The 16,505-nt window shown below is 44.9% G+C and overlaps 1 protein-coding gene, 1 long non-coding RNA gene and 1 pseudogene across 5 annotated transcripts in view; 2 read left to right on the top strand and 1 right to left on the bottom strand.

Moving 5' to 3' along the window:
- The window catches only part of LOC141982752 (sodium-dependent neutral amino acid transporter B(0)AT3-like), a 120,138-nt gene that overhangs the window by 97,801 nt on the left and 5,832 nt on the right, over positions 1-16,505 (bottom strand). The window lies entirely within an intron of this gene.
- LOC141983482 (E3 SUMO-protein ligase KIAA1586-like) lies at positions 468-2,771 on the top strand (annotated as a pseudogene).
- LOC141982756 (uncharacterized) overlaps positions 11,810-16,505 on the top strand; it is a 57,939-nt gene continuing 53,243 nt past the window's right edge. The window contains exon 1 of the long non-coding RNA XR_012638216.1: positions 11,810-12,031. This is a non-coding gene — a long non-coding RNA (uncharacterized LOC141982756). The remainder of the gene's footprint in view (positions 12,032-16,505) is intronic.

Here is a 16,505-nt window from a genome sequence, read left to right as displayed (position 1 = left end):
CCGTGACCTGCAGAGTACGGAGACTGAAATTGACAAAACTTTCTCTAAGTATCTTGTATATTTCATGGCAGCTCTTCTAGTTGTCCTTCATTCACCCCAGTCTTCCCCTACTAATAGCCACATATTGGTGTGCCCCCTGCACCCTTGCCGCTCAGGAACTTCTGCTTAATGTGTGCTGCTTAATGGCATCTTGCCCCGGGGGGCTGTTTGTCCGATTCCTACACTGAAGAGCTATCTTTTCCGTGAGATCCATCCATACTGGACATATATATTTAGAACATACCTGGAATAAGAGTAGATTTAGATCTGTCAAGGAAGACAAGAAGATTTTGTTTTCACAAGAAGACATTCATGTGGCTGTTCCAAAGTTAGCTTTTGAGTGCCATACCGCCACATGGTAATTGCGCGGGCTTGCTTCTTATTGGTCAAGTCTATTAACAGCTGGAGGACAGTAAGTGGGGGAAAAAATGCCGCCTAAGAAGATACACGTTCAACAGACCCTAACAGGTATGTTTAAAAGGAAAAGTGAGGAAATGGGGGATTGTCAGTCAAAAAGAACAGCAACAAATGAAGAAGCTGTAACTAGTCATCCACAGAGAAAAATGCTGACACTTTTACACCTTTGTCATGTGGTGAGCTGCAGCCACCACAAAGAAAGGAGACAAATGAAACTGCTGAATTGCCCTGTAAAAAAGCTGATACTCCACCACCATACCCTGCTGTGTGGTCAAAAATGCAATTTGAGGAGTTCAAAAAGAAAAACTACTGGCTTTTTGCTTCAGGCGGTAAATGTGGGTGCACAGTATGTCATGACGTTTCAGATTTGAAGCTCCATTCTGCAAGAGGGGTTAACATCTCTCCAAAGTGGGCCTCTTGTGAAATATCCTCATATGGAAAGAATAAAGAGACAGAGCTGTCTTCCCTTCACAAAAAAATAAATGAACATAAGAAATCTGCAGCTCACATGGAGGCTGAAAAAATTCAAGCCATGGCTAAAAAAGAAACTCTTCTTAATCTGAACGCTAAAAGTGAAGAAGCAGCATTGGAAACTACTGTTCGTGTATTCCAAACAGCCTACTACATTGCCAAAACAAATCAACACCTCAGTGACCACGAGATCCTTATTGACCTACAGCAAATCAACGGAATTGAAATGAGGCATTTGTTGCATAGTAGAACAGTTTGTGTAGACATAATCAATCATATAGCCACTGAAATGAAAAAGAGAATTGTCAACAAAATCATCAACAATAAGGCAAAAATTACAGTATTTGTCGATGAATCAACTACTCTCGCTGGAAACTCGACTCTCATCATTTTTTTCAAAGCCAGTATAGATGGAATTATGAGGCCTCTTACATTTCCTCTGGACTTGATAGAGCAGCAAAGCACAACAGCAGCAGCCATTAAAGGGGAAATTTTGAAATGCTTGCTGCGTTGTGGGTTCACTAAAGAACTGTTATTGGAAGTGATGATCAGCTTCTGTAGTGACGGTGCAAATGTGATGTTAGGAGTCAAAGCTGGTGTTGGAAAACTACTACAAATGGACTTTCCTCATGTGCTATTATGGCATTGTCTCAACCATAGACTGGAACTTGCTGTTGATGAAGCTTAAGAAGTCACCGGAGGTACAAATGACTGTAAGGCCTTTTGGGATGCATTATATTCCTTGTACAGTCAATCACCAGAAAGCTCTCGTGAACTGAGTGCTCATGCCAATGAATTACCCATTGTACTTAAAAAAATCGGCAAAATATTCAATTTAAGGTGGGTGGTGTCAACATGGAGAGCAGTCAATGCAGTGTGGCAAACATACCCTGCTTTGGCAAAACACTTTGAGATGGCCTCACAAGACCTGTCAAGAGTCGGAAGCGAATGTATTAAATTTCAAGGACTACACTCAAAGCTGTGTTCTGTAAATTTCATCAGAAACCTTTCGTTAATGCTGCATGTGCTGACAGAACTGAAGAACTTGTCCAAGATGTTACAAGAACGAGACATGACCATTCCAAAAGGAGACAACCTAATGCAAATATACATCAAGAGAATTGAAAACCTAAAAACAGACCCAGGAATTCACTCTGAAGAAGCTCAGAAGGCTGAACAATCCATGATGTTCAAAAACAGCAGATTAAACGGTGCTGGAAAAAGCCCCAGAATCAACTCGTCTCAATTCGTTCAAGCAGTCATTGACAACGTGAGGACAAACCTCTTCACAACTGCCTCAAACAAAGCCAATCAAAGCACATGTGAAGAAAGGGCTTCCAATTATAAGGACTTAATTAACAATTTGTTAATTTTGAATCCTGAAAAATGGCACGAGAATCCAGAGAATCCCCACTTTGGAGAAAAGGAAATAAGAGCATTGGCTGATCAACTGAGAATCAATCAACAAGAAACACACTTGGGATTTGTTGAATTCAAGGCTTCTGGAGGAAAAAACATTCCTGGTAAACTTAAAAAACTCGTCCTTGCAGTGGACACCCTTGCTGCAAGCAACGCTGACTGCGAAAGAGGATTCAGTGCGATGAACAACATCATTACAGTGAAACAGACTGTACTTACCACTCGTCATGTGGCAGACTTGCTATTCATTTCATGTGTGGGACCTCCTTATACTTAGGGGAATGCCATATGTGAAATTGTGGCTTGCAAAGGGCAGACATGCACCACATTCATCTCGCGGCATGGCACGACAGCAGAGAGAGCAGAGAGATCAGCTGTATGGCCCAATGTGGGGAGTTTCTACAAGGATGCTTTGCTCCATCTAGTCCTTCCCAGGGATGCCCCTTTCTTGCCCCCATTGGCTAGCCATCTCACACCTTCCACATGCCAGGACTGAGCCAGGGACTGGGGCAGCTTTGCTGTGGGTAGTGGTTCCCCTTGGAGCTGCAGCCCCCTCCTGCCACCCCCTATCGCTTGTGTTGTTGCTGCTGCATGCCCCCCGGACCTTTGTCTCCTCCCCTGCCTCCTAGGTGTCTCTCTCCTGCAACCTGACAGAGTAGCAGTTGCTGAGGCTGGAAGTTTTCCTGTGGACACCATTAAGCAGCAACCCAAAAGCTGGGTGTCCACAGGTGCGCTGATGGTACCCAGCCAGACCTTGCCTCTTGCAGAAGTTCCTGAGGTGTTAGCTGCAGAAACACTGTCTCCCCTGTCCCCCCACCCCTCAAAAGGGCACTGGCGCCCTCCCCATGGGCTGCACTCCTGGAGAATGTGCCTGGCCACTGCAATGGGTGGTCACTTGCTTGCACAAGGACAGCAATACATACAGTATGTATGTGGATGAATGTGTCACAAACGATGCAGCTGCAGCCTGCCGCTGACCAGCAGCGACCCCAGCAACCAACCCCTGTGGACTGCTACCTGCAGAGAGCCAGCAGGTGCCACTGGGCTGGGTCTGCCAAGGAGTCAATAACCAAGGCAAAAACCACAGCCAGCCAGCCACTGCGCCATGCCCACCAGTGCCCCACTTTCCCTAGACGCTCCCTATTTCCTAGCAAGTCAGATATCAAGGATCGTTTAATCTCCCACCCAAGCACATAAAAGTGGGCAGGGGGTACACCAATGGGTGGCTATTAGTAGGGGAAGACTGGGGTGAATGAAGGGCAACTAGAATAGCTGCCATGAAATATACAAGATACTTAGAGAAAGTTTTGTCAATTTCAGTCTCCGCACTCTGCAGGACACGGACACCCACAAAACAAAAAGAGATCTGAGCCCCTATGTCCTAAGCACATTTCAGGTGTTTAATTCAATATATAAAGAGCGTGGAATGAAAACTACTATTTCTTTCAAAGGAAGCACAATAATTTCTCTGAATATCCAGTTTTCCCCTCCTTTGTGGTTTTGTCTATGGGGCTATTGGTAACACTGGGCACTACTCTAGGTAACTCAGGAGGATGGAAGACCATGAGTGTCGATGAAGCCCTCTTGCTCTAGGCCCAGGCAAACTGAAGCCCCTCCGTTCCTTGAACTTTCTGTAACCCTGCAAAACTATGAAAAAGCTAGCACACAAACAGACAGGTTTGCACACGGCTCGCTAGCCAAAACCAGCTTCGGCCAAAAAAACATGTAAATAAAAAAAAATGTTTAGCAAAAACTAGTAAAAAATATAACCAAATAAGGCAAGGCTCAAGCAATGCTAATAAGGAAAAACATAACTGGCTGCTTTAGCTAATTGGCTACGGTATTGTACGGGGCAACAGGTAATTGGTTGTATATGCTTGTGTAATTAAATTTAAAAAAGGTATAAATTGTATAATGTAATCTGCATTCGGGGCTGCAGGATTTAAAACAGCTCAGTCTCCTTGCACCATATCTAAAGCTTCAAATAAAACTTTCTTCTTCTCCACCCCATTGTGGTCATGGGCGCAACACATACCGGGCAACGAACCCACCTGTTGCTTGCCTCAGGCACTCTGTGCCGGCAACAGGTTTTGGCGCCCAACGTGGGGCTCGAGGCTGCTATTTAGCCTTGCCTGGACCCCTCCTGGCGGTCGACGGATTGTGGCAACAACCGACGCCCAGTGCGCACCGGTGAGTTCATCGGGAGGCGTCAGAGGAGACGCGATTTGCTCAACCCCGGAGGGCACAATGGTGCAACGCGCCCCTATAGTGGAGAAGCGACTGCGGGCGATGGTGAGGAACCGGTCCCCTGGAAAAGGTAGGAACAGTCCAGTGATCTGGACTTTCTCTGTTAAAACCTGGGGACGCCCAGTGTCGTCCGGGAATATGGGACAGGGACAGAGTACCACAGGCAGGGCACAGTGCATGCCCCTAGAATGCATTCTAGCAAACTGGAAAGTGTTTGAATCGGATCCAATAACAAAAAACAAATTAAAAAGGTTCTGTACAGTAGACTGGCCTCAATATCGGCTAGAGGACCAGAAACGGTGGCCACCGGGAGGGTCAATTAATTATAATATGATCCTCCAATTAGTCCTGTTTTGTCAGCAAATGGGTAAATGAAATAAACATCTGTATGCGCAAGGATTTATGACTTTAAGAAATAAAACAGATGTTCTACAGAGATGTAATTTGACTCCAACAAGACCAGTAGTAACTAATGTTAGCCCCCAGAACCTCCCTAATGTTGTAATGGCAGATTCGGTGTCCCCTTCGGCCCCAACACCCCCACCTTATAAAGGTAGGACACCTTGGGTTACAGAGATTGCCCCCTTGGTGGGACTCTATCCTTTGATTACCGAGACTATTGTGGCTCGCCCAGGGGCAGACGGGTGCCAGGCCACCACTATGCAAGTTTACACCCATGTGCCATTCAATCCAGTAAACTTAGCAGCTTTTAAAACACAGGCTGGGGAATTCTCAACGAACCCAAGCCGGTTTATTTCAGTCTTCGAGGGGTGCCTCAGTAGTCACAAGCCAGACTGGGACGACTGTAATATCCTCCTAAGAACCTTGTTGTCTGAGGTGGAGCAAAATCAGGTTATAGCTAAGGCAGGGAAGGAGGCACGGCAGAGACACAAAAGAAATCCAAATAATGTCCCTGCTGCCGCAGACGTGGTCCCCCTAGCAGATCCCAGGTGGAACCCGAATGACCCCGTACACATGACCCGTCTCACCTCCTATAAGGAGTTACTTTTGCATGGACTCTGACACTCGGCTGTCCGACACAATAATTGGGCCAAACCATATAAAATAATACAAAAACCAAAGAAAAGCCCGGTTGCCTTTTTACAGCGCATTCAGAATGCCATTCGGCAGAATACTAACGCAAACCCCAATGACCAGGCAACCGAGGCAATTATAAAAGGCATTTTTACCAGCCGAGCAGCCCCCAACATTAAAAAAAAGTTGCAAAAAAAAAAACTTAATGGGCATGACTATGGCACAAATTTTAGAAACTGCAAACCGAGCTTATAGTCTAAAAAAAAAAAGGCAATGTAAAATACTGGTAGCAGCAGTGCAGGCTGGCACAAACCCCCCCCCCGGAATGGTAGCAGTGGACGGGAAAGAAAAAACCAAGGACGAGGACGTCCAGGCCTGCAGGAGAGACGGCTAAGTCGCAACCAGTGTGCCTTATGCCAAAAAAAAAACACTAAAAAAATAAATGCCCAAAAAGGAAGCATGTCCCCATAATGGCAGTGGTGGAGCAGGAATTGAGGTGTCAGGGGAGACAGACTGCCCTGCCCCTGGAACCCCGAGTAAAAATGCGGGTGGAAAGCTCGGATATAAATTTTTTAGTAAACTCTAAAGCGGCACAAACTGCCGTAAACCGACCCCTTTGGTTGCCGGTAGCAGATTCCCTTACCGTGATGGGCACCACAGGCAGAGGCACCAAGTGCCCAGTGTATGTCCCAGCGAAATGCGCTTTAAGAAACAGAACTATATCCCATAAGCTGGTATACCTCCCCGACTGCCCAATGCCTCTGCTGGGACGGGATCTGCTTTGTCTCCTAGGCGCCACCCTGCATTTTACTAAAAATAAAATAACCCTTACCTTACCCCCCCAAGAATGCATGGATCATGTCCCTTGCAGTTAAACCCTCAGCTATGCAAGACCCAGAATGAAGCCAGTAGAAAGACCAGGTGTACCCCCTAGTGTGGGCAGCAGGGGTCCCAGGAAAGGCCACCCACCAAACCTCCGTCAATGTTCAGCTCATGCCAGGGAAAAGCCCAGTGCAAATCAAACAGTATCCAATAAAAAAAAAAGCCAAAAATGGTCTGCAGGAGACTATAGACCAGTTCCAAGCATATGGCATCCTGCAAGAATGCCAGTCAGCCTGGAACACTCCCATTCTGCCCGTACAAAAGCCTGATGGCACGTATCAACTGGTACAAGACCTAAGGGCGGTAAATAAACAGGTTAAGACTCTGCACCCCCTTGTCCCGAACCCGTATACATTACTGGCTTCTATAGGGGGACAGTATACCCATTTTTCGGTGCTCGATCTGAAAGACGCTTTCTTTACCATTCCAGTTGACACCCCATCTCAGGAGATCTTCTCCTTCAAGTAAAAAAACCAAAAAAAAAGTTAAAAAGCAACTTTGCTGAACAGTGTTAGCCCAGGGATTTAAAAATTCCCTCACCCTCTTCGGCCAGGCTTTAGCCAGGAACCTAAAAATGTGGAACAATAAGAAGGAGGTCCTCCTTCTGCAATATATAGACAATTTGTTAATTGCCACTGTGGGCCTATCCCCCTGCCTTGAAGCTACCATGAGCCTCCTAAACCATATTGGGCTCCAAAAATATCGGGTTGCACAAAGTAAGGCTCAAATCGCCCTCCCAAAAGTACGGTACCTAGGGTTTCACATACGGCAAGGGGAGCGCCAGCTTTCAAACAAAAAAAAACCTATATGTCAAGACACTACCCCAAGTACTCGTAAACGGCTCATGGCCTTTCTGGGTATGGCGGGTTTTTGCAGGATATAGATCCCAAAGTTTGGACTATAAACTAAACCGTTATATGACTGTGTCAAGGGAACAAATCACGACCCCTTTCACTGGTCCCCAAAAGCCAACATGGCATTTAAAATCTTTAAAAAAAAGCTAATAAAAGCTCCAGCCCTGGGTCTGCTGAATCTCTCTCAGCCATTTCAGTTGTATATACATGAACAAAAAGGGGTAGCCCTGGGAGTGCTAACCCAGTTGTCGGGGACCTGGAAACGTCCCGTGGCCTATTTTTCCAAACAACTTAATCAAGTTGCCAAGGGCTGGCCAGCATGTTTACGGGCAGTCGCAGCCACTGCCCTAGTACTTAAGGAAGCCAAGAAGCTAACACTGGGGGGAGGGTCATGCAAGTGTATACTCCCCATGTGTTCCGAGCCCTGCTAAACACCAAGAATGGGCTCTGGCTCACCCAGGCTCGGATAGCTCAATATCAGGCTAAGCTGTTAAAAAACCCCGAGGTCACCCTGCAGCCTTGCCCCTCCCTTAACCCAGCCACCCTTTTGCCAAAAACAAAAAAACAAAAACACAACTGTTTAAAAATTATAAATGCCCAATACTCCAGCCGCCAGGACTTAAAGGATCAACCCCTCCCAAATGCAAATTATAAGTGGTACACTAATAGTAGCAGCATTATCATAAATAAGCAAAGGAGGGCGGGTTATGCTGTCGTGACCCTCCATGATACCATAAAGGCCGAAGGGTTGCCCACCGGGACCTCTGCCCAGCTTGCTGAGCTAGTAGCCCTGACCCGTGCGCTCAAACTGTCAAAGGGAAAGCGGGTCAACATTTTTACCGATTCAAAATATGCTTTTGAAGTGCTACATGCTCATTCTGGCCTGTGGAAGCAAAGGGGAATGCTAACGGCCCAAGGCTCCCCAGTCAAGTATGGGCCCCAAATTCTCCAGCTCCTAGAAGCCGTACAACTCCCCTCAAAAGTAGCGGTGGTGCACTGCAAAGCCCATCAAAAAAATCAAGACATGGCCAGGGGCAACGCCCAGACAAACAAAAAAGCCAAGCATGCCGCCACCTTGACTCCACCAGAAACTAAGGATGCCCACATGCATGCCCTTATCCCATCAGTGGGAGAGCTTCCAACCCCTCAGTACTCTGGAAAAAAAAACTAGCTAACAAACTCGGTCTTCAAAAAAAAAAAAAAGGCTTCATTCCGCCCCCGCAAAATATCCTCCTACCAAAGAGCTTGATCCGGCCAGTACTGCAGCAGCTACACCAAACCACTCACGCCGGCAAAGAAGCCCTTATCCAGCTAATAAAAAAATACTTATTGGCTTCTGGACTCCGACCCCTGGCTACCCAGATACAAGGTGACTGTTTAGTCTGCCAAAAAAATAACCCTCGGCCGGGACATCCAGTAACACCAGCTAACCTGAAACCCACTCCAGGCCCCGGACTAGTATAGCAAGTAAATTTTACTAAATTTCCCCAGACCCAAGGGTTCAGATATCTCCTCGTCTTGGTGAATCGATTCAGCGGATGGCCTAAAGCCTTCCCATGCCGTAATTGCACTGCCAAAACAGTGGCCCTCAAATTCGTTAAAAAAATTATTCCCCGCTTCGGACTGCCCCAATGAATGGAATCTAACAATGAAACGCACTTCACATCACAGATCATTCAAAACATCTCAGATGCCTTACAGATCCCCTGAAAATTCCATACGCCATAAAGACCGCAGGCCAGTGGCGTAATAAAGGGTTCCAATCAAACCCTTAAGCGACACCTCTCAAAAGTGTGCCAAGAAGCCTCCCTGCAATGGCCTGATGCCCTGCCCTTTGTCCTGCTCTGCGTCCGCGCTCTCCCAAAGGGTAAATTAGGGCTTAGTCCCTTTAAAATTATGTTTAAAAGGGCATAGCCTATACATGAGACACCGGTTCTAGCAAAAAAATAAGAAATAAAGTGTAGTTTTTTGTCTCAGTATATGTGCTCTCTGTCTGCTGTTCTCTCTTCTCTCCACAAGTATACCAAAGACTTCCAGCCTCTTCCATTGAATGCCCCTGTCCACTCCTTGCAGTCAGGTGACTCCATGCTTGTTCGTACCTAAAAAAACAAGCCTCTCCAAAAAAGTAAAAGGGACCCCACACCGTCCTGCTGGTTTCCCACATGGCAGCAAAGGTCAAAAAACACAAAAACTAAATCCATCACTCTTGCCTGAAGGCGGTGCCTACTCCTCCACCAGCAGAACGGCGGACCGTCCAGCCCATCACCATTTCACCCTCCAATAATCTTAAACTCAAATTATTGTTTAAAAAAACATAAACACAGGAGGGGGGCCTAAAGGGGCATATACACCATAAGGTCCCTCATAGTAAGTGTCATTTGCCTAGTATTCCCCATATCTCTCTCTCTAAAAAATAAATAAAAACCGTTAACCTAAATGTAAATACCTATAAGGCCCTCAAAATAGCCTTTGCCCATAAATTTAATCTTTCCAACTGCTAAATATGTTCCCAGATCCCCTACCATGCGGCCGGCTTCCCTTGAAGGGTGACCCCCCCACAACCCACAAGGTGGGTAAATTGGCCAAGCTCTATCGCCAGCTCTCTGTATTCCTCACCAAGTTCGCCAATAATACCTTAGCCATAAAAAGGAGCCTCAACACGGAACTTTATCAACTCCAATTGTTGTCCCTGCAAAACCGCCAGGCCCTAGATTACCTTTTAGATGCACAGGGCGGGGTGTGTGCCATTATTAAAAATAAATGCTGTACGTATGTCCCAAAAAATTCACAGAATATTAACAAGCACATCCTGTCAGCCAAACAGGCTCTTAACTAGTAAAAAGCCCAGAAAAAAAAACCCACTATTTTTGACTCACTCTGGGGATGGCTGCCTGAGCTGGGGGGAGGCATTGTTCGTCTCCTGTTCACAAGTGCCGTGTTGTGTATTATCACTCTCCTCTTGCTTGCCTGTTGTAAGGCACTCATATATAAACTTTGTGCCTCCCGCTCCACAGAAACCCCATTATATCCTCTTGTTAAGAATTCTAACTCCTCAGCGCTTAATCACTTGTTGTCCTTAAAATATAAAAAAACTCAGTCACAAGCTTATTAAGTGTTCTCAAAGAAGGAAGTTGTTGGTAACACTGGGCACTGCTCTAGGTAACTCAGGAGGATGGAAGACCATGAGTGTCGATGAAGCCCTCTTTCTCTAGGCCCAGGCAAACTGAAGCCCCTCCGTTCCTTGAACTTTCTGTAACCCTGCAAAACTATGAAAAAGCTAGCACACAAACGGACAGGTTTGTACACGGCTCGCTAGCCAAAACCAGCTTCGGCCAAAAAAACATACAAATAAAAAAAATGTTTAGCAAAAACTAGTAATAAATATAACCAAATAAGGCAAGTCTCAAGCAATGCTAATAAAAAAAAACATAACTAGCTGCTTTAGCTAATTGGCTACGGTATTGTACGGGGCAACAGGTAATTGGTTGTATATGCTTGTGTAATTAAATAAAAAAAAGGTATAAATTGTATAATGTAATCTGCATTTGGGGCTGCAGGATTTAAAACAGCTCAGTCTCCCTGCACCATATCTAAAGCTTCAAATAAAACTCTCTGCTTCTCCACCGCATTGTGGTCATTGGTGCAGCGCACACAGGGCAACAAACGCACCTGTTGCTTGCCTCAGGTACTCTGTGCCAGCAACAGGGCTATTTGCTTTCCCCTTGAATCTTTAGTTGTTTTCCAAAATTGCTTTGCCCAAAATAAACCCCGATCATCAGAACACATCTTCCCACCATGTTCTCCATGTTTTTTTTTTAAACAGTAACATTTCAAAGAGGATCTGCAAGCAGTTTAGACATCACAATCATGATCCTCTGCTGGGGAGGGAATGGGATAGAGTTGAACTTGGAAATGGTTCCTGATTTTGATTGTATTTTTTGTGTATTATATTATTGAAGATCGCCTCATCCAGGGGGCAGAAAAGAACTGCCCAGGCTTTGGTACCCCCGCCCCAACAACCTTGAGTGAAATTAACAAGAAAGCCAGAAATAGCCCCTAATTCCCCGGTTCAGACCACAGAGTGAACAGCTAAATTTAAACTGTTCTTATGCAGACAGCAGGCATCCTGGGGAGGCTTTTCCCTCAGCCAGTCCCCCTGCTCCCTGCTACAAGCTAGAGGGGAGCCGCTACAGCCCCTGCTGTGGGGGAGGGGAACGGGGAGCCTAGCAGCGTGGGGCAGCCTGGCTGAAGGAGGAGGGAAGAGAGAAACCAATGTGACAGTGAGTTTTCCCCTTCCACTGGCTTTTATTACCTCTGGATTTAAGCTGTGCGGCCAAATGGCTATTGTATTCTGCCCCTGCCTTGGTCTCACACAACTCCCCCTCCCCCGCTGCCAGCAACAACCCTGAGTGAAATTAACAAGGAAGCCAGAAATAGCCCTTCATTCCCTGGTTCAGACTGTGGGGAGTGAACAGCTCAATTTAAACTGTGTCTTATGCAGGCAGCAGGCTACCTGGGGAGGCTTCTCCCTCCTGCTCCCTGCTACAAGCTAGAGGGGAGCCCCCGCAGCCCCTGCTGAGTGTGGGGGTCGGGGGAACAGGGAGCCTAGCCACGTGGGCAGCCTGGCTGGAGGAGGAGAGGGAGAGAAACAACAAACAAATTTGACAGTGAGTTTTCCCTTTCCAAGCTTTTATTAGCTTTTAGTTTGAACTTTTTGTTCTGCAGCCAAAATAGGTGAAAGTAAGCCAGTACTGAATGCTCCACTTATTTGCCAGTACACTACTGCATCTTTTTTTACCGGTACTCCATACCGGACCGGACCGGACCAGCTTACTTTCACCTCTGAAAAAGGTACACTTGAATTTTAACCTCTCTCTTCCCGTACAGTAAAATGGAGGCCTCCTGAGTCTCAAACTTGGCCAGAAGCAGGAGCAAGTTAGACATCTATTCTACCTCCAATAACTTCATAATTCTCACTTTCAAGATCTAATCCATTTACTGAAACAACTAATGAACTTCATATGTATAGGTCATATTTCACTGCTGAGAATATAAGGAATCTGTTTTATTCCAGACACTCTTGTATTTTGTGACAGCTAGTTCAAAATCAGGCCAGAGGATAAGGTAGGCCATAGGGATTTCTAAAGCAGTTGTTTGGGTGCAATGTAGCACTGCATCCCTAATGGGATTTGAATGCCAAGGTGAAAAATGTGACTTTATTTCCCCAGAATAAAACTTGCTGTTTGCATGAATGGTAATTTTTTTTAATTCATCCTGTAAGGGCACATGCCTGGGCTTAGGTGCAGTAGTAATAGTTGATATGACCCATAAGCTCTCTTACTGAGGACTTTTGCTTGAGGCAGGCATACCTATGGTAGGCTATAATCAGAAATAAAACACTGCACCAAGTTGCTGTTAGACTAGCTACTTCTTTTCAAGTCCTACATATTTTCCAAATCACAATACATATTTGTTATTTAAAAAACCTTTTTTCATGTGTCAATTTTAAGTTCCAAAGTACATAACAGGGTCTTTAAAAATCATCTTTTACAATCCCAGTTGCCTGGGATCCTGTCTGTTTACCTCCTATTACTCTGGCAAACAGCATCCATATCTATTAGTCATAGCAAGTAAATAATTTACTTAACTCAGGCAATAAACCCAAATAATCACTAACGACAGAGAGTGATAAAAGTTTCAGCACCGATATTGTGTTTTTCTGTGTGATTGCAAATGTACTGAGCTGAGCGTGTTAGACCCAAGTTACCTAGTAACACAAATTGCCGTGAATAAGGTTCAGAGGTCTGATGAGAAGCAATTGACATTAATCGAAAATATGTTCCTGCTTTTTATCTCTTGTTTGGTAGAGCACTTAAAGATGAGGAAAAATATAGCCTCTGATTTCCAAACACTTGAATAAAACTCAAACCTGAACCACTTGTGGGAATTGCAGTTTATGCCTTGGAAGGCACTGTGCCTCAGGGCCTGTCTATGCCAGGTTCAAATTAGGCTACACTGCACGGGTGCATTGCAGCTACACTAAGGGTTTACAGTGTTGTACCTACATTGGCACAGATATCCCCAGGATAGACTGGCTCTGAGGTACAATGCTTTATAGGATTTCATATGGCCAAGTGCATTCCTTGCTCAGGGCTGGGTTTGAAAGATGAGATTTTTTTCAAAAGTACATAAATGGGATTTATGTTCCTAAATCATTGAAAGTCAATGGGACTTGTGCTTCTAAGTTGTTTGAGTGAGTGCTTTTGAAAATCCCACCCAAAGTCACATTTTAGTCTGAAATTAACAAGACTTGAATAAATCAATCTAGCCATGTTATTTATTTATCTTGATAAACCTTGTGGCCATCATTTTTTTTCACTATAATCTGCAAAACATCTTCTAATTTCTACTTTTCAGAATAAATAATCTTGGGAGTTTCTGAATGCACAAGTGTTAGCCGATGGCCAGGGATGTTTGGTGAGGTGCCAGCTATGCCCGTTTATACCATCCGTGACTTTAACCGCTAGGACGCACTGTCCCTTCGCGGCGGGCAGCCCGGGCTAGGCTGACGGATGCCCCAAGGTCCTAACCACCCGTGACTTTAACTGCTAGAGCTCAGAGCTCCTTCGCAGCGGGCAGTCAACACTGACTGACAGGTGCCCCAATGGCAGCACTAAGAGCCTCTCCACACCCGTGACTTTAACCGCTAGAGCTCAGAGCTCCTTCACAGCGGGCAGTCAGGATTGACTGACAGGTGCCCCAAGAGTTTGCCCCGTGGAGGCGGCACAACTCAACGCTAGGCTCTTAGTACTCTCACCTAATGGCCAGGCTTTATAGCCAAAACGGCTGAGGTTCTTTAATTGTGTTGGCTGCTTTACAGTAAACCAGAGAAACAAGTCAGGCTTATGCACAAATGGGTACCAAAATTTATTAAACTAGATTCTAATCATGTGGTTACAAAATTGCTAGTGCCTACTTATTTAAATGTAGAGATGTTACACACACAAACAAGTTACAAAACTGAAGCTACAATCCCAAAGAAAGAAAACAAAGTATAGAGCTCTATTTCAAAATATGTGTACACTAAAGATAGGAGATCAGGTGTGGGTGCTTCTTACCCTCCTTGCATCTCTCGATTCCAGCGGTGCCAAGCCAGGATCGGTCACTCAATTCCGCGGAAAGACGAATAAGGGACAAGGCTTAGGGACCCTCTTAGCTGCAGAAGCCTTGGGAGGCTGTCACTTATCTGACCAGCAGATAGATAGTGAAAAGCACTCAAAAATCATGGTGCTGTAGGTCCCCTACTTATACCTCTGTACTCCTTTATTCTCTTTCTCCTTTCTATGCTAAATTGGGGCTGGTCTGTCGGGGTGACGCCAGCTCTCGCAAGAGTAGTTCACACTTGCAAGGGAGAAACAATAAGTTTCGACTACTGGACACTTCTTTTATCAGGGTAAATATTTTCCCACCTAGGAGGTTGGTGTGTATGCATCATGCTGTTTTAGTAGGGGCTAAGAGCCATGTCTGTCACAGCGCCTCTGCCTGCTGTGAGCCCAATTGTTGTATACGTTCCCAGAGGCACATTGTCGCAGCACACCTGTGCTTCTCACAGCTTCAAAGGCTGTGCTGGAGTGCCCTGGTGTTTTGGCTCCCGTGTGTTTCCAGCAATGCTGGTCTGAGGGGGGGCTGGCTGTCTGGCTACAACAAGAAACACCTAGTTTGTATAATTCCTTATTATAGATAGTCAGAGGTATGGAGGGCTCATAACCTAAAGAGAATGAAGGTAGTTGACAACAGGAAGAGGGGCACCCAGCCATGCCTCGGATGGAGCAGCAAATGGTAGGTCAGATGCTGTGCAAGGCCGCACCATGTCACCACACCTTTTTTAGTCTCATGACTTTATTTTTCTTAAGGTAAAGTAACCAAACTGGAACTTCAAGTGTGGAGCACTGATTACAGTTCAATATAGTAGAGCTTATTCACCACTGTAACTTTGTGTCATTGCTTACAACAATGCAAAGTGGATATAAATTACTACATCATTATATCATTTTATACCAACTTTGCACTGGTGTAACTATGGAATTGCAAAGCATCACACCTCAATATTTTTCAATCCCTTTTAAAAATATCTAGCTCACTCTACTTTTTTTTTTCTGACTGCTGCTGTGTGCTGGGTAGACAACATAAGCACTTGGGAATTGTCAGACTTGATCAGAATAATGTTCCAGCTAGTTCAATAGCCTGCTTCCAACAGCGACCAGTACCAGATGCTTCACAGGAAAGTGAAAGAAACCCCTAAGTAGGCAGATGTGGTATAACTGCACCCCCGAAGAACCCTAATTCTAATCCCTAATAGTTAGAGATTGGTGTAAACCCTGAAATATGAGGTTTTATATTCCTTCCAAAATTTTGTTAGTATTAACTACGAACTCAGGATATTCTTGTTAACCTCATAAAATGTCTAATTCCTTTTTGAATCTTGCTAAGTTCTTGCCCTTAATTATATATGGCAATTAGTTCCACAGTCTAATTGCACATTGTGTGAAAAAGTATTTCCTTTTGTCAGTTTTGGATTTGCTACCTTTTAATTTCATTCAGTGTCTTTTTGTTCTTGTGTTATGAGACAGAGAACAGAATCTCCCAACCTATTATCTTCTGTACCATTCACTATTTTATATCCTTTTTATGCCCCTCTTATCCACTCTTTTCAGTCACTCTTCAAATGAAAGTTTGTCCACGTCCCTAATAATTTTTCTCACCCTTTTCTGGACCCTCTCCAGTTTGGCAGTATCTTTTTTGCAAGGGGGTAACCAGTTCTGTACATAGTACTCAAAATGAGTTTGTACCACTGATTTATGTAATGGCATTATAGTATTTTCTGTAGTATTCTCCATCCTTATGAATCCTAATATCTTATTTGTTTTTTGACCACAGCTGCACATTAAGCTGTCTATAATGATGCCCTGGTCCCTTTCCAAAGTTGATACTATTAACTTAGAATCCTGTAAGGTGTATATTTTTTCCCTTCAGTGTGCATTACTATGCATTTTTCATCATTGAATTTCATTTGCTGTTGTGCTGCCCATCTACCTAGCTTGTTTAGGTCTCTCTGAAGTTACTCATAGGCCCTTTGGATAT

This window comes from Natator depressus, chromosome 2 (genome assembly GCF_965152275.1).
Source record: "Natator depressus isolate rNatDep1 chromosome 2, rNatDep2.hap1, whole genome shotgun sequence".
Taxonomy (NCBI): domain Eukaryota; kingdom Metazoa; phylum Chordata; order Testudines; family Cheloniidae; genus Natator; species Natator depressus.
Note: the sequence above shows the minus strand (reverse complement) of the source record. Positions and strands in the feature narration are given on the sequence as shown.